Below are 18,142 nucleotides of genomic sequence, written 5' to 3'. Positions count from 1 at the left end.
CACAACTCTGTCTCAAAATAAATAAATATTAAATTAAACAAACAAACAAAAAAACCCTGTGAATCCAGCAAAACCTATACTGCCTGGATTCAGCTTGCCAACCATCTCTAGATTACCAGAAGAAGGATGACATTTGTATTAATTAAATGCCAGGTTATATATATAAAATAAGTTTATTTATATTTCAAGTAACTCAATGCACTAGGTACAATCATCTCTATAACACAATGAGGACATTGCGGCTTAGGGAGGTTAGGATAGCATTGATAATCACTTCTGTAGGTAGCAAAATGTCTCATAAGAAAACTAAACAAATCAAGTGATAAATGGACCACAAATGACCTAGCATAGAACTGTTGTTTAACTATAATAGGCGGAAAAATCAGTATGAAAGTGGAATGCTGTATTTAAGAGAATACACACTAAGAGAAGACTGCATGAACAATGTAATGCTTTTATTTACATTTTTTTTACATTATTTTTATTTTCCTTGTGCGATTAGGACGTGGAAAGGCTCTCTGCATTTGTGAACTTGATTTCCAGTTCAAAACCCTCAGATTTTACTGAGATGGCTAAACTCGTCCTCTGAATTATGACCCTTTGTTTTTCTGCTTTTCTACTCACAATGGAGGTTGGGAGGCACCTCCTGGGATAAGGTGGAGTTACTGCAGGAATTTCCTCTCTCACTGCATTTGAATGCAAAGTTCCACAGCAGGTAGTTTTCAGGACATACTGCTGAGTTGGTGTAACACTTAAAATATAGTAGAGATGCTCTAACCGTATAATTACATTAAGAAGTTGAATTATTCTTTATATTTTCTGAATTTCTAGAATGTTCTACATTTGATATATATTATTTTAAAATCAGAATTAAATGCTACTTTTGAAGTGTAATCGAAAATAGTAGCTAGCACATACATTTCAAATGCTAATTGAATGGACTGCAAACAGCTTGGAGAAACAGCTTTCCTGGACAACCTTGGCCACTAAGTGTTCATTCATCCCATGCTTAACTCCTGCGCTCAGACATTTGTGTCCCTACTCAGGCTTCTTGACTTTCCTGGAATTCCATTGACTGGTCTCTTGGAAGACCCATTCTGGATTCATTGTCATTTAAGAATAAGTTTCCCCTCTTCACAGCCTGGACTTCTCCAGGTGCACTGAGCATTCTGGGTGTGGAAAATTCCTTCCAAACTATCCTGGTAAAATTCTTTTTCTCCTCTCTGAAACCACCATCCATTTTCCTCTCTTCTGGTTTAGAAGCCATTCACTGAATTTCTATTACTTTTGTGGTTACCGTTAAATTTTTAAGTAAGCACATGTAACTTGACGATGTGTAAGTTAATCATCATTGCCATAGCTTTCCTCCTCTGTGAAACCATACTAGACTGTAGAGTGACTTCACTTGGATTATTCCCCCTCACTTCCATATTGTTCCATAGTTTACTCTCGCTTTTTCTTGTTACGTTGTTTTTATTGTTCTTCTCTATAATTAACACTTGTTGAATTTGCCCAGGTGTTTCCTGATTTCTTTGGTCATCATTGTTTCTTGAGTGTTGCTCTCTCCTGAGTTCAGTGTCCTTCTTCTGAATATACCTCTGTGAGTAGTCGCTACAGTGAGGCTCTCTTGATGGCGAGCTCTCTCCTATGCTTGAAATGTCTATACTTCACTGTTTCTCCACCATGATAGGTAAACTAGGATGGCAGTTATTTTTTCTCAGCACTTTGAAGATATTATTCCATTAGCTTTTGGGTTTTATTGTTGCTTTTCTTGTCAGCCTTTGTAGGTAAATTGTTCTCTAGCTCATACTTTTTGGTGTTTTGAAATTTTCTACAACATGTCAAGGTGTAGAGTTAATTTTATTTATTATGGGCCGGGTGCAATGGCTCTCGCCTGTAATACCAACACTTTGGGAGGCCAAAGCAGGTGGATTACTTGAGGTCAGGAGTTTGAGACCAGCCTGGCCAACATGGTGAAACCCCGTCTCTACTAAATATAAAAAATTAGACAGGCATAGTGGCGGGCACCTGTAATCCCAGCTACTCGGGAGTCCGAGGCAGGAGAATCACTTGAGCCCAGGAGGCGGAGGTTGCAGTGAGTCGAGATCGCACCACTGCACTCCAGCCTGGGCGACAGAGTGAGACTCCATCTCAAAAAAAAAAAAATGTATTCTGCTTGGAACTTAGTGTGAATACTAAACTTCTATTGTAATTTCGTCTTCGCTTCAGCAGCTTTTAGCAGGACAGCCTCTGTGCAACCTGAGTTGAAGGTATGTTTTTCAGAAACGTGTGTGTGTGTGTGTGTGTGTGTGTGTTTGCTTCTGCCAGAGTCCTGTTTTTTTGTTTTGTTTTGTTTTGTTTGAGACAGAAATTTCCTATGCTGCCCAGGCTGCTGGTGGCTCATCTCGAACTCCTAGGCTCAAATGATCCTCCTGCCTCAGCCTCTCGTATAGCTGGGATTACAAGTGCACACCACCATGCTCAGCTCCACATTCTATATTAATGTCATAGCTTGAAGATGTGCGAATCACGGAAGTGGAATAAACTGAGCCCCAAACTCATGTGAGGGCAAGCCATAGTGTGAAATTATCAGATGTGACTTTTTTTTTTTATCCCTATCTAAAGTCTAAGCTGAAACAGACAAGCTTCCTTGTCATTTCCCTGTGTTAGTGAGTGGATGTTTTTTAGTTCTTCCCTTCCCTAGGGGCATAACCATTCAAAGTTTTTAGCTACAAGCAGGGGGGTCTCAGTTCCAACTCTATGCCTACTCTACTGTCCCCTTGTGGTCATGAAAACCCAAGTGCCCTGATGCCCTAGATGGAGGCTAATACCCACAGCCGAGCTGCTGCAGCGGCAGCCTTAGCCCTTCTCTCTCTAGTTTCCAGTTTCAGCTTTGATTTTGGTCTTTGGAGATTTCCCTTGCTTTCTCAGGGGCTTAGCTACACAATTAAAGGGATGTTTGTTGTGTTTTATCCAGCATTTAAAGAAGTTTGTAGCAGGAAGTTGTTTTTTTTTTTTTTTGAGATGGAGTCTCACTCTGTTGCCCAGGCTGGGGTGCAGTGGCGTGATCTCGGCTCACTGCAACCTCCACCTCCCAGGTCCAAGCGATTCTCCTGCCTCAGCCTCCTGAGTAGCTGGGATTACAGGCCCCCACCATGCCCACCATGCCCACATTGGCCAAGCTGGTCTCCAACTCCTGACCTCAAGTGATCTCCCCGCCTTGGCCTCCCAAAGTGCTGGGATTATAGGCGTGAGCCACCACGTCTGGCTGCAAGATTTTTATGTTATCCCCCTAATAGTTCTAGAAATGGAAATTCATGCAGTTCTAGTCTTCCTTCTTTTTTTTTTTTTTTCTCTTTCTCCATATTCAAGATGCGGGAGTCTTTGGATTTTTCAGAACAAAGACTCCTCTATCTAGAATATGGACAAGAGTTCCAAATTTGGTTGGCATCCTTCCTACACAATAAATCTCATCGCAGATCTCCTGGATTAAATATTTTATTCCACTTACTGTTAATTATAAAGTACCAGAAGTCACCCCAGGGAATAGATTCCAGGGAAAACACCCCAAATTGCAACCATAATAGGTCTGTTGCCCGATGCACTCAACAAGTCAATTCGTGGAGACACCATGTTACAGCAGAGAAAGAGGGTTCATCACAGGGCCACTGAACAAGGCAACAAGGGGAAACCTCAAATCTATCTCCCCAAGAAGTTTGGGGCTAGAGGGTTTTTTTGTTTGTTGTTGTTTTTTTTTTTAGTCGGAGTCTTGCTCTGTCCCCCAGGCTGGAGTGCAGTGGCACAATCTCCGCTCACTGCAAGCTCCACCTCCAGGGTTCACATCATTCTCCTGGCTCAACCTCCCGAGTAGGTGGGACTACAGGCGCCCGCCACCACGCTCGGCTAATTTTTTGTATTTTTAGTAGAGATAGGGTTTCACCATGTTAGCCAGGATGGTCTTGATCTCCTGACCTTGTGATCCGCCTGCCTCGGTTTCCCAAAGTGCTGGGATTACAGGCGTGAGCCACCGCACCCGGGAGTACTGGCACATGCTACCACAGCTGGCTAATTTTTTGTATTTTTAGTAAAGACGGGGTTTCACTGTGTTAGCCAGGATGGTCTCGATCTCCTGACCTCGTGATCCGCCCACCTTAGCCTCCCAAAGTGCTGAGATTACAGGCGTGAGCCACCAGGCCCGACCGTTTGGGGCTAGAGATGTTAAGAGTTTGGGAGTGGGCCGAAGATGGCAGGGTGAAGTCATGGGACAGGGACGAAGAAACTGTGTTCTCATGCTGATTTCATTCTTCTATGGGGGTCTTCAAACTGGTTGATGTCAGCTGTTTGGCTGGCATTCAGGATCTGAAAAATATCTTAAGCAATTCTTAAAAGCCTTATGATTCTAATGTCAGAGATCCTATCCATAGGAACAATCAGGATGCAAATGCTCAGTATTAGTGCAGCCTAATTCATGCTTAATTATAAATACATTTTGTCCAGAGTTTTTGTTTGGTTGGTTATTTTTGGTTTGTGTGTGTGTGTGTGTGTGTGTGTGTGTGTGTGTGTGTGTGTTTATTTTATTTTATTTTTTTGAGACAGGGACTGTTTCTGTTGCCCAGGCTGCAGTGCAGTGGCACAGTCTCGGCTCACTGCAGCCTCTTCCTCTCAGGCACAAGCAATCCTCCTGTCTTAGCCTCCTGAGTAGCTGGAACTACAGGCGTGTGCCACCATGCCCAGCTAATTTTTGTATATTTTTGTAGAGATGGGTTTTCACCATGTTGCCCAGGCTGGTCTTGAACTCCCGGACTCAAGCGATTTGCCTGCCTCAGCCTCCCAAAGTGCTAGGATTACAGGCGTGAGTCACAGAATTTTTGTTAATCCTGTAAGGACAGCTTCAAAGTCTCCTTTTATTCTCATCTTTGCAAGTTCATTTAGAATTTAAAAAACAATTTCAGCCAGGCAGTGACTCATGCCTGTAATTCCAACACCCTGGAAGGCTGAGGCAGGAGGATCACTTGAGCCCAGGAGTTTGAGACCAGCCTGGGCATTATAGTGAGACGTCGTTTCTACAAAAAAATAAACAAGATTAGCTGTGTGTGGTGGTGCCTACCTGTGGTCCCAGCTATTCAGGAGGCTGAGGTGGGAGAATCACTTAAATGCAGGAGGTTGAGGCTGCAGTGACCGGAGATCACACCACTGCACTCCACCCTGAGCAATAGAGCAAGACCTAATGCAAATGACCCTTATTGACATGAAATCTCACCCATATTTTAGAGATTCCCAGGCACTGGGGGAGACAACCCCTTTTATTGGGCTTATTAAAATGAGAGGAGGGCCTAGTTTACAAGGCTGCCTTTAACGCATTGATTTGATTTGCTTTACATTTATTTTGGATGAAATTCACTTCAAAAGTGGGCCTGACAATTCTGTTAAAGGGGATTTTCTTGTCGTTAAGGTCAAGAAACATTGCCTTCATTTAGTATAGATCAATTGAAATGACCCAGCTTAGTACTAAAGGAACTGACAAGGAAAAAGATGAGCTTTGATTTTTGTAACATGAGAAACAGAGGAAAGCAAGAGGAAAATAAGAGAGGATCTCAGGAAAGGGGCGGAAGGTAGACACAGACAGGTTGAAGCTTTGGGATGTATAAGAGTTAGGGACCTGGTCGGGCACAGTGGCTCATGCCTGTAATCCCAGCACTTTGGGAGGCTGAGGTGGGAGGATCACCCGAAGTCAGGAGTTTGAGACCAGCCTGGCCAACATAGGGAAACCCCGTATCTACTAAAAATACAAAAATTAGCCAGTCATGATGCTGCACGCCTGTAGTCCCAGCTACTTGGGAGGCTGAGGCAGGAGAATTGCTTGAACCCGGGAGGCACAGGTTGCAGTGAGCCGAGATCATACCACTACAGTCCAGCCTGGGCCACAGAGTGAGACTCTGTCTCAAAAAAAAAAAGTTAGGGACCTGCCTGGAATCAGATGGCACTCTTTTTTGAGATGGAGTCTCGCTCTGTCACCCAGGCTGGAGTGCAGTGGCACGATCTTGGCTCACTGCAACCTCCACCTGCCAGGTTAAAGCAATTCTCCTGCCTCAGCCTCCAAGTAGCCAGGAATACAGGTGCCCGCTGCCATGCCTGGCTAATTTTTTGTATTTTAGTAGAGACGGGGTTTCACCGTGTTGCCCAGGCTGGTCGCGAACTCCTGAGCTCAGGCAATCTGCCCGCCTTGGCCTCCCAAAGTGCTGGGATTACCGGTGTGAGCCACGGCGCCCGGCTCAGTTACCTCTTTTAAGAGTACCATCTGGGCCGGGCGTGGTGGCTCACGCCCGTAATCCCAACACTTTGGGAGGTTGAGGCGGGTGGATCGCTTGAGGTTGGGAGTTTGAGACCAGGTTGACCAACGTGGAGAAACCCTGTCTCTACTAAAAATATAAAATTGGCTGGGTGTGGTGGCACATGCTTGTAATCCCAGGAGGCTGAGGCAGGAGAATCGCTTGAACCCGGGAGGCAGACGTTGCGGTGAGCCAAGATCATGTCATTGCACTCCAGCCTGGGCAACAAGAACGAAACTCCATCAAAAAAAAAAAAAAAAAAAAAAAGAGGTAACTGAGGCCAGGCACGGTAGCTCACGCCTGTAATCCCAGCACTTTGGGAGGCCGAGACAGGTGGATCACAAGGTCAGAGTTCGAGACCAGCCTGGCCAATATGGTGAAACCCTGTCTCTACTAAAAATACAAAAATTAGCCAGGCATGGTGGCCGGCGCCTGTAGTCCCAGCTACTCAGGAGGCTGAGGCAGGAGAATCGCTTGAACCCAGGAGGTGGTGGCTGCAGTGAGCTGAGATCGCACCATTGCACTCCAGTCTGGGTGACAGACAAGGGCAAAACTCCGTCTCAAAAAAAAAAAAAAAAGATCTAAAACTAAATTTGTTGTAACTTAGTCTTTTGACAATCCCTTTCAATCTTGTGTCTCCATTTAATCATTAACCTTCCCTCATTGGGTAGCTATAGAGAAAAGAGAGTAAAAACAGAAGAAGTGAAGAAAAGATAAAAAAAGAAAAGGTGTGTGACCTTTTCCTCTTCTCTTAATCACTGAAATAATACACCACTGATTTCCCTATGCATGGGAACTCCAGAACTTGAGCCAGTTCAAGGGAGGTGCCAGAGCAAACCTTTAATCATTGGTTGATTCAATAACCATGTCCTGTAATATTATTCTCAGCATTTGACAATGACATTACTCATAATGATTGGTATCTCTGTGTGAACATGGCTGAAAGACCAAGGCTAGGCTAATGGTCCTTTATAGACTGCACATATAAAACTGATTTTTTTTTTTTTTTGAGATGGAGTCTCGCTCTGTCACCAGGCTGGAGTACAGTGGTGCGATCTCGGCTCACTGCAACCTCTGACTCCCTGGTTCAAGCGATTCTCCTGCCTCAGTCTCCCTAGTAGCTGGGATTACAGGCACATGCCACCACGCCCACCTAATTTTTATATTTTTAGTAGAGACGGGGTTTCACCATGTTGGCCAGGATGGTCTTGATCTCCTGACCTCGTGATCCGTCCACCTTGGCCTCCCAAAGTGCTGGGATTACAGGCATGAGCCACCACGCCTGGCCATAAAACCGATTTCTAGTCTGTGGAAACAGCCACTCATTAAAGCATCTGGTGCCATTTGTGCACCCGCCTATTTTGCCTAGTCATTTCCCTTCTGCAAAACTTATCATCCATTTCTGATTACAGAATACTAGGTTAGTCTGTCTGCCCTTGTTTCTAGCTAATCACAAGTATGATGTTCTGATTCTGCTAAATACCAAGGAAAATCAGGAATACAGAAGTCATAGGCTCTGACCACAGTAATGAGTGTAGGGTTTTACACATTAAGTACTCAAAACATCTGTTGAAAGAATAAATACATGTTTTTGAGAGTTGTCTTTACTACTCCAAGGTGAAAGGGTGTAGTGATAATCTGAGAGAATTTAAAAGCAATATTGGGGCCAGGTGTTGGCTCACACCTGTGATCCCAGCACGTTGGGAGGCCGAGGCAGGTGGATCACCTGAGGTCGGGAGTTCGAGACCAGCGTGACCAACATGGCAAAACCCCGTCTCTACTAAAAATACAAAATTAGCTGGGTGTGGTGGTGCATGCCTGTAATCCCAGCTACTCGAGAGGCTGTGGCAGGAGAATTGCTTGAACCCGGAGGAGGAGGTTGCGGTGAGCTGAGATCACACCACTGCACTCCAGCCTGGGCAACAAGAGTGAAACTCAGTCTCTAAATAAATAAATAAATAAATAAACGCACTATTGGGATAATAACAGTATCTGCTCAAAGGTGTTGTTGAAGATGGAATGAACTAATATTGTGAAAATGTCCATTAAAACTTTAAAACCCTGGCTGGGTGCAGTGGCTCATGCCTGTAATCCCAGCACTTTGGGAAGCCAAGGTGGGCGGATCACCTGAGGTCAGGAGTTTGAGACCAGCCTGGCCAACATGGCAAAACCCCATCTCTACTAAAAATGCAAAAATTAGCTGGGTGTGGTGGTGGGCACCTGTAATCCCAGCTACTTGGGAGACTGAGGCACGAGAATCGCTTAAACTCAGGAGGTGGAGATTGCAGTGAGCCGAGATCGTGCCACTGTACTCCAGCCTGGGCAACAGAGTGAGACTCTGTCTCAGGGAAAAAAAAAAAAAAAAAAGGCCAGGTGTGGTGGCTCACGCCTGTAATCCCAGCACTCTGGGAGGCTGAGGTGGACAGATCATGAGGTCAAGAGATCAAGACCATCCTGGCCAACATGGTGAAACCCCGTCTCTACTAAAAATACAAAAATTAGCAGGGTGTGGTGGCTCGTGCCTGTAGACCCAGCTACTCAGGAGGCTGAGGCAGGAGAATCGCTTGAACCCAGAAGGCAGAGGTTGTAAGTGAGCCGAGATTGTGTCACTGCACTCCAGCGTGGCGACAGACTTCTCTGTCTCAAAAAAATAAAATAAAATAAAACTTTAAAGGCCTATACACACGTTAATTAGCATCAGTATATGGGATATAGATATTATGGATAACTAGTCCAAAGATTAGGAGTCAAATATCTGCTCTTCCCCAATGGTCCCTAATTGTGTGACCTTGGGAAAGTTACTCAGAGTTGCTCTCTCAGACTTATTTTTCTCATCTGTAAAGTGGGGATATTCACACAGTTAGGTTCTTTCCATGTGTAGATCAGAGAGTTAGTGCAAAATGCTTCAGAAGTTGTAAAACATGATGTAGATGTTGATTTTTGTTTGGGTGATTAGTACATGATCCAGTGGACAGAATGCCAGCAGGATACACACTATTACCCTAAGAGTGACAATTTTAAAAAATACACTTCTCAGAAAGTGTATCCATTTGGGGTGAATGCATATGGTTGTTGAATCTGTGGACCCCTCAAGGGATTCACTGCCCTCCAGCCTGGCTGCCAAAGTGAAATGTTCCAGCCACTGAGGCAGACAGAATTAAATCAACCTCATCGTAAGTATCAGGAAAACCGTCTCCCAACCAGCTCTTTCCATGACTTCTAATGGATAGCAAAATTGGAAAATTTACATTCCCCGTGGGTTTGATAGTGATAACACTGGACAGAGAATTGTGAGCTGAGTTAAAGGCCCAATTGTACTTGCTGATTGTGTGATCACAGACAAGTCATTTATCACTGCTTAGCTGGAAAAGAGAATAATGCAATCTACTCTGCAGGACTTTTAGGAGGCTAAAGTAAGTTTGTGCATGAAATGTCATTTTGTAGACTGCAAAGCACCAAACAAATCTAAGTATTGGTATTCTTCCCAGACACTGAGGGAGATGTTACTGAGCACTAAAATTTCCTGACACGTAAACAGCAGAAGTAGAGAGAATGGGGGTGGGGTGGGGGAAGGGGCGTGGCAGAGGTTGGGGAGCAAAAGGCCTGGATAATTCACAAACTGGAATAATCAACTCCGGAATCATATAGACTTAGCCAGCCTGGGTCCAATGTAGAGCTCTGGTAGCAACTTCAGTGCCTGGAAAATGAGGCCTATCAGGAAAAGCTGAAGGGACTGTTTCTTCTACAGAAAAGATAGATGAGAAGGAACCCGCGCTTTCCAAGTACACACAGGCAGCCTTGGGAAATGTGGCCAGCAGCTGCGCACCATTTCCACAGAGAAGGGGCTGACAGGTGTCCACTGAGGATTTGTTTGGATGGGCAGAGTGGGAGTTTTCTGTACCATACAGCAATGGGGCAGGCCAAAGCCGGCTCTAGAGCTGCTGTGAGCTGGTCATGTACTCAGCTGATAGCCCCTGGCAGGCGGAGCGGAGCAGGGGAGACAGCAGCATGGAGTTTGGTCATGTTGAATAAACAGGCTGGCCCCTCACAGTGAAAGTTTTGTCTTTGTGAGATGGAGCTAAAAGATGCCCCTAGGACAGGAACCTTACTTTGGCAGGTAGCTCACCCCAGAACTAAACTGTACTTTAATCCCTAAATTTGTTCCTTGTGACAATTTACTACAGCCTTACATAACCCTAAATACACAGCAAAATTCCGAGCTGGGCATCATGGGGCATGTCTGTAATCCCAGCTACTTGGGAGGCTGAGGTGGGAGGATCACTGGAACCCAGGGGTTCAAGTCCAGCCTGAGCAACATAGTGATAGTCATCACTCATTTATTCATTTCTTATTTTTTGAGCTGGTACTAGCGACAGTTACACACTGGTAGAAAAACCAGGGTAAATATCACCTCAGTTTTTCCATGAGGAAGTACACTGAACAAAGACAAGCTTGGTGAATAACCGTGGTATAAAGTAGAGGAATGGAAGGCCAAGGCAGGGGGATGGCTTGAGACTAGGGGTTCGAGACCAGTCGGGGCAACATAATAAGACCCTGTCTATACAAAAAATAAAAAAATTAATTAGGCTGGGCATGGTGGCTCATGCCTGTAATCCCGCACTTTGGGAGGCAGAGGCAGGTGGATTACTGGAGGTCAGGAGTTCGAGACCAGCCTGAGCAACATGGCGAAACCCAATCTCTAGTAAAAACATAAAAAACATTAGCCAGGCATGGTGGTGGGCGCCTGTAGTCCCAGCTACTTGGGAGGCCAACGCAGGAGAATCTCTTGAGCCTGGGAGGCGGAGGTTGCACTGAGCCGAGATCATGCCATTACACTCCAGCCTGGTGACAGAGCAAGACTCTGTCTCAAAAAAAAAAGAAATTAGCCAACGTGGTGGCGCCAAACTGTAGTCCCAGCTACTCAGGAGGCTGAGACAGGACGATCACTTGAGCTCAGACAGTTAAGGCTGCAGTGAGCTGTGATTGTGCTACTGCACTCCTTTTGAGACCCCGCCTCAAAAGAAAAAAAATAATAATAATAGAGAAAAAGAGAAGACCTATAAAGAGTGAGCCATGGAATCAGGGGTGGGAGCCATCTCTCCTAACTGCGGAGAAGAGAATAACGTCATAGAGGGGAGTAGCACTGGGGTCAGGGAGTGAGGACAGGTAGCTTTTGGCAGGGCAACCAACGGCAGGAAGGGTGTTTAGGGCAGTGGCTATAGCATGAATCTTTGTGTGGAAGTGGGTATTTGATTTTTTATATTCACGGGTTTTACCATGTCTTTAACCAAAGTGTAGGCTTTTTTTTTTTTTTTTTTTTGAGACGGAGTTTCACTCTTGTTGCCCAGATTGGAGTGCAATGGTGCGATCTTGGCTCACTGCAACCTCAGCCTCCTGGGTTCAAGTGATTCTCCTGCCTCAGCCTCCCAAGTAGCTGGGATTACAGACATCTGCCATCACACTCGGCTAATTTTGTATTTTTAGTAGAGATGGGGATTCTCCATGTTGGTCAGGCTGGTCTGAAACTCCTGATCTCAGGTGATCTGCCTGCCTTGGTCTTCCAAAGTGCTGGGATTACAGGCGTGAGCCACTGTGCCTGGCCTTGTAGGCTTGTTAAGAACAGTGAGTGTGCATTATACTTCTTTCATGAGCTGTGCAGCTCCCAGCACAGTATTCCCTCTATATCCATGGAATCAATGTCTCATTCTGTCCTGCTTTCCTGCTTCTTGTCCACAATTTCTCCTCAGAGACACTGCTCTAACCACATCCTTCCTCTAGGCTTTTATTTGTCCTTCACATGTTCAAATCACATCCATCTTGTGAGGCTACCTTCCCTTTTTTTTTTTGAGACAGGGTCTCGCTGTGTCGCCCAGGCTGGAGTGCAGTAGCACAATTCCGGCTCACTGCAACCTCCACCTCCCGGGTTCAAGGGATTCTCCTGCCTCAGCCTCCCAAGTAGCTGGGATTATAGGCACGCCACCACGCCTGGCCAATTTTTGTATTTTTAGTAGAGACGGGTTTTCGCCATGTTGGCCAGGCTGGTCTCGAATGTCCAACCTCAAAGTGATCCGTAGCCTCGGCCTCCCAAAGTGTTGGGATTATAGGCATGAGCCACTGTGCCCAGCCAGCCACCTTCCCTTTTTATCCTGGGGAGAAAGGACTCAATCTCCTTTGAACTCCTATTCATAAAGCTGAACCATATGAAATTTTTGTTTCTGTGGATCAAAAATGGCCAAATACTGGCTACTTTATGAGGTTCAACCTAGTATACCTTCGGCTGACTCAGTGCTCAGTCTCATTTTGTAGTACTTTCCATGACTAGAATCACGGTTTCTTTCTTTTCTGGCTTTCTCCCTGCCTCCTACACCCACCCCCACCAAATGGAAGCCCCATGAGAGCAGGACCTGTGCTCTTACTCTTTGCTGTGATTCTAGTGCCCAACATACTGCATGGTACATGGTAGGAGCTCAATGTTTGTTCAGTGAATGAATGAATGCTTTGCCCTGTGGTCTGGGCATTAAACATATTTGATCTGGTTGTGGGATTGCGTAAGTCTCTCTTAGTCTTGCTTTTCTCAGCTCTAACAGTCAAGTTGTAAAAATAAATAAGTAATTAAATAAATAATAAAAAGAAAAAAAAATAAAGCCAAGTGGTGGGGTATAGCAGGTCAGTGGTTCCTCAAATCACTGGTACACTAGAAACACCTGCAAAGCGTCAAAAACACAGATTCCAGGCTGACTCCAGATCAAAGGAATCACAGTAGTGTGGAGGGGCCCAGAAATCTGTAGGTACCTTTGTCTCCAAAGATGAGTCTTAGGTAGCCACTGGAATAGCTATCAAACCTGCACTTGGGCACCACCAGATTCCATACACCCACGGGGCATGAACTGCAACTGTCTTGGTCATTGCCAGGTTCTCAGTGCATGGCACAATGCCTAGCAGGTGGCAAACAGTGACAAACAATTGTTAATGCATCTTGGAGGTCTTTTTATATTGCTGAGAGCATCTTAAGGTGCCAAGGCGCATTAAGCTAGTTGAAAGAGGTCTCAGATGGATTGACCTTGAGAACCTAGGGTCCCCTTGCACTCCCACACTTCAGACACTTTTATATTTGTGGCAGTATGTAACAAGTCAGGTGATACTGAGCAATTTAGCCTCCCTGAGCCTCAGATTCTTATGTAAAAAGAGGACATTAGGTTAAATGACCACTAGGGTCCCATGGGATTGATCTTGCTTTCCATAATGACTCTACTACTTACTGTGTGACTTTGGGCAAGTTACTTAACCTCTTGTTGAAGTATCTGAAATCTTACCTCTCTTGTCACTGACTGTAAGCCCCATGAGGCTGGCAGAAACTTTACTTATCTCATTGCATGTATCTGTAACAGTGCTTGGCATACAGTCATATATATATACGTGTATATATATGTATATATATGTGTATATGTGTATATATATGTATACATGTATATATATGTGTGTTTGTGTGTATATACATACATTTTTTTTCTTTGTTTTGTTTTTTGAGACAATGTCTTGCTCTGTTACCCAGACTGGAGTGCAGTGGCACAATCTTGGCTCACTGCAACCTCTGCCTCCTAAGTTCAAGCAATTCTGATACCTCAGCCTCCCCAGTAGCTGGGATTACAGGTGTGTGCCACCTCACCCGGCTAATTTTCTTGTATTTTTAGTAGAGACGGGCTTTGCAATGTTGGCCAGGCTGGTCTCCAACTTCTCACCTCAAGTGATCTGCCTGCATCAGCCTCCCAAAGCGCTGGGATTACAGGCATGAGCCACCTCGCCCAGCCAATAAATCATTTTATTGGATGAATGATAGAGATTTCTTTAATGCAGTGAAAAGGTAGAAGCTAGCTTAATTAAAAATTGTATATATCAGCCTGAACTCAGTATGCTGCTAGTTGAAAACTCAAAGTGATACATTATCTTTTCCCCTTTTAATTTTTTTTTTGGTAGAGATGAGGTCTTGCTATGTTGCCCAGGCTGGTCTCAAACTCCTGGGCTCAAGCGATCCTCCATCTTGCCTCCCAAAGTGTTGGGATTACAGTTTGAACCCCTGTGGTTGGCCCCTCTTTTGAAAATAACAAATGTATTGAGATATAATCCACATACTATAAAATTAACCCATTTAAAGTGTTTAATTTAAAAGGTGGCTCACACCTGTAATCCCAGCACTTTGGGAGGCTCAGGCTGGTGGATCATCTGAGGTCAGGAGTTCGAGACCAGCCCGGCCAACATGGTGAAATCCCATCTCTACTAAAAATACAAAAATTAGCCGGGCATGGTGGCGAGTGCCTGTAATCCCAGCTAGTCAGGAGGCTGAGGCAGAAGAATCACTTGAACCTGGGAGGAGGTTGCAGTGAGCCGAGATCGTGCCATTGCACTCCAGCCTGGGTGACAAGAGCAAACCTCCATTTCAAAATAATAAAAATAATAATGCTATAATGAACATTTGTGTTTAAGTTTTTGTGTGAACATACATTTTCAATTCTCTTGGGTTGGTACCTAGGAATGGCCTATGGTAACTGTGTTTCACTTTTTGAGGAAATGTCAAAACGGTCAAACTGTTTTCCAAAGTAGCTGCTCTATTTTACATTCCCATCAACAATATATGAAGGTTTTAATTTTCCACATCCTTGCCAACATTTATCTGTCTCTTTTGTTAAAACCTTTTTTTTTTTTTTTTTGAGACGGAGTTTCACTCTTGTTGCCCAGGCTGGAGTGCAATGGCACGATCTCGGCTCACCGCAACTTCTGCCCCCCAGGTTCAAGTGATTCTCCTGCCTTAGCCTCCCTAGTAGCTGGGATTACAGGCATGTGCCACCATGCCCGGTTAATTTTGTATTTTTAGTAGAGACGGGGTTTCTCCATGTTGGCCAGGCTGGTCTCGAACTCCCGACCTCAGGTGATCCACCCGCCTCGGCCTCCCAAAGTGCTGGGATTACAGGCATGAGCCACCATGCCCGGCCTATCTGTCTTTTTAATGTTAGCCATCTTAGTGGCTGAGAAGTCGTATCACATCACTGGTTTGATTTGCATTTCTTTGATGACTGATGATGTTGAGAATATTTTTATGTGCATATTGGCCATTTGTATATATTCCTTAGAGAAATATTGATTGAAATAATTTACCCGTTTTATTTTTTCAGATTTTAAACTTTATTTTATTTATATATTTATGTATTTATTTATTTGTTTTTCAGACAAGGTCTCACTCTGTTGCCCAGGCTGGGGTGCAGTGACGTGATCTCAGCTCACTGCAACCTCTGCCACCCATTTCAAGCAACCCTCCAGCCTCAGCCTCCTGAGCAGCTGGAACCACAGGCATGAGCCACCACACCCAGCTCATTTTGGTATTTTTTGTAGAGATGGAATTTCACCATGTTGCCCAGGCTGGTCTTGAACTCCTGAGCTCAAAGAGATCCACCCACCTGGGCCTCCCAAAGTACTAGGATAACAGGCGTGAGCCACCACGCCTGGCTGGATTTTTAACTTTATTTGGCACTATGATGTGTTTTATTGGGGTTAGGAGGCTTGACTTAATTTAAGACAACTCAGTGCTCTCTGATAGTCTTTTATCCTAATATGAGCTTTAATTTTTCACCTTCAAAATATTTATTTTCCAGACTACAGTCCTTGATGGAACAGTCAGGAGTCAAACATCCTGCCTTCTCTCTGCTTTTTGTATTATTACATCTTCACAACCCAGGGCTTTACTGTTATTTACTCATCTTCTTTCATACGTTTAAAACCAGGCGCAGTGGCTCACACCTGTAATCCTTCAGCACTTTGGGAGGCTGAAGCAGGAGGATTGCTTGAGCCCAGGAGTTCCAGATATAGTGGCGCACGCCTGTAGTTCCAGTTACTTGGGAGGCTGAGGTGGGAGGATCACTTCAGCCTGGGAGGTTGAGGCTGTGGTGAGCCATGATCGTGCTACTGTACTCCAGCCTTGGATGACAGAGAAATACCCTGTCTGAAAAAAATAAATTTGAGCTCATTTTCAGCCCCTTGTTTCCCCTTTGCCCTTTTAAAAATGGGGTTAATTGTCCTTTTATTGTTGAGTTGTAAGAGTTTTATATATATTCCAGACACTAGTCCCTTATCAAATATATAATTTGCAAATATCTTCTCCAATTCCATGGGTTGCCTTTCTTGATGGCATCCTTTGAAACACAAAAGTGTTAAATTGGTTTAAGTCCAATTTATCCATTGAATTAAAATAAAATGAGTTAAATTCAATTTATCTTTTTTTTCTTCACTGTTTGTGCTTTTATATCTAAGAAACCACTGCTTAATCCAAGGTCACAAAGATTCACTCCTTTTTTTTTTTTTTTTTTTTTTGAGACGGAGTCTCGCTCTGTTTCCCAGGCTGGAATGCAGTGGCGCAATCTCGGCTCACTGCAAGCTCCGCCTCCCGGGTTGACGCCATTCTCCTGCCTCAGCCTTCCGAGTAGCTGGGACTACAGGCGCCCGCCACCACGCCCGGCTAATTTTTTGTATTTTTATTAGAGACGGGGTTTCACCATGTTAGTCAGGATGGTCTCGATCTCTTGACCTGGTGATCCGCCCGCCTCGGCCTCCCACAGTGCTGGGATTACAGGCGTGAGCCACCGCACCTGGCACTCATATGTTTTCTTCTGAATTTTAGAGCTTTAGTTCTTGCATTTAGGTTTACAACTCACCTTGAGTTAATGTTTCTATATGTATATAGGTATCAAGTAGGCTCTGTCTTTAAAAAACAACCACCACAACAACATGTTTAGATGCCATGAAGTAGGTGGCAATGCCTTAACTTCATGCATGTTGTCAGGTCTGAGAGCCTCTTCCATCCTTGTCAAGAGGAGTGCTGACGTTCTCTCCTTTCATACAAAACATTATTTTTATCTTTTTTTTTTTTTTTTTTTTGAGACAGTCTCACTCTGTTACCCAGGCTGGAGTACAGTGACACAACCTCAGTTCACCTCCCAGGCTCAAGTGATCCTCCCATGTCAGCATCCCCAGTAGCTGGGTCTACAGGCGTTCACCACCATGCTGGGCTAGTTTTCGGCGTTTTTGGTAGAGACAGGGTTTCGCCATGTTGCCCAGGCTGGTCTCCAACTCCTGAAATCAAGCAATCCAGCCGCCTCAGACTCCCAAAGTGCTAAATTTACAAGCATGAGCCACCGTAAAAAGATTTTTTTTTTTTTTTAGCCAGAGTCTCGCTCTGTTGCCCAGGTTGGAGTGCAGTGGCGCGATCTCAGCTCACTGCAACCTCCACCTCCTGGGTTCAAGCGATTCTCCTGCCTCAGCCTCCCCAGTAGCTAGGATTACAGGTGCCTGCCACCACGCCCAGCTAATTTTTGTATTTTTAGTAGAGACGGGGTTTTACCATGTTGGTCAGCTGGTCTCGAACTCCTGACCTCAGGTGATCTACCCACCTGGCCTTCTAAAGTGCTGGGATTACAGATGTGAGCCACTGTGCCCAGCCAAAAATCTTTTCTCATAGTGAAATTTAGCACACATATAGAAAATTATGCAAAACAAAAATGTACAGCTAAGGCTGGGAGCAGTGGCTCACACCTGTAATCCCAGCACTTTTGGAGGCCAAGGTGGGTCAATCACTCAAGGTCAGCAGTTCGAGACCAGCCTGGCCAACATGGCGAAACCCCATCCCTACTAAAATACAAAAAATTAGCTGGGTGTGGTGGCGGGCATCTGTAATCCCAGCTACTCAGGAGGCTGAGGCAGGAGAATCGCTTGAACCCAGGAGGTGGAGGTTGCAGTGAGCCAAGATCACACCACTGTACTCCAGCCTG

General features: G+C 44.8%; 1 non-coding gene across 1 annotated transcript; it reads right to left on the bottom strand.

The window, feature by feature from the left end:
- Positions 1–17,094: 17,094 nt before the first annotated feature.
- LOC112440772 (U6atac minor spliceosomal RNA) lies at positions 17,095–17,220 on the bottom strand. The gene has a single exon (XR_003028785.1). It is a non-coding gene; the product is annotated as a U6atac minor spliceosomal RNA (small nuclear RNA).
- Between the last annotated feature and the right edge of the window lie 922 nt (positions 17,221–18,142).

Source organism: Pan paniscus, chromosome 7, assembly GCF_029289425.2.
Source record: "Pan paniscus chromosome 7, NHGRI_mPanPan1-v2.0_pri, whole genome shotgun sequence".
Taxonomy (NCBI): Eukaryota; Metazoa; Chordata; class Mammalia; order Primates; family Hominidae; genus Pan; species Pan paniscus.
Note: the sequence above shows the minus strand (reverse complement) of the source record. Positions and strands in the feature narration are given on the sequence as shown.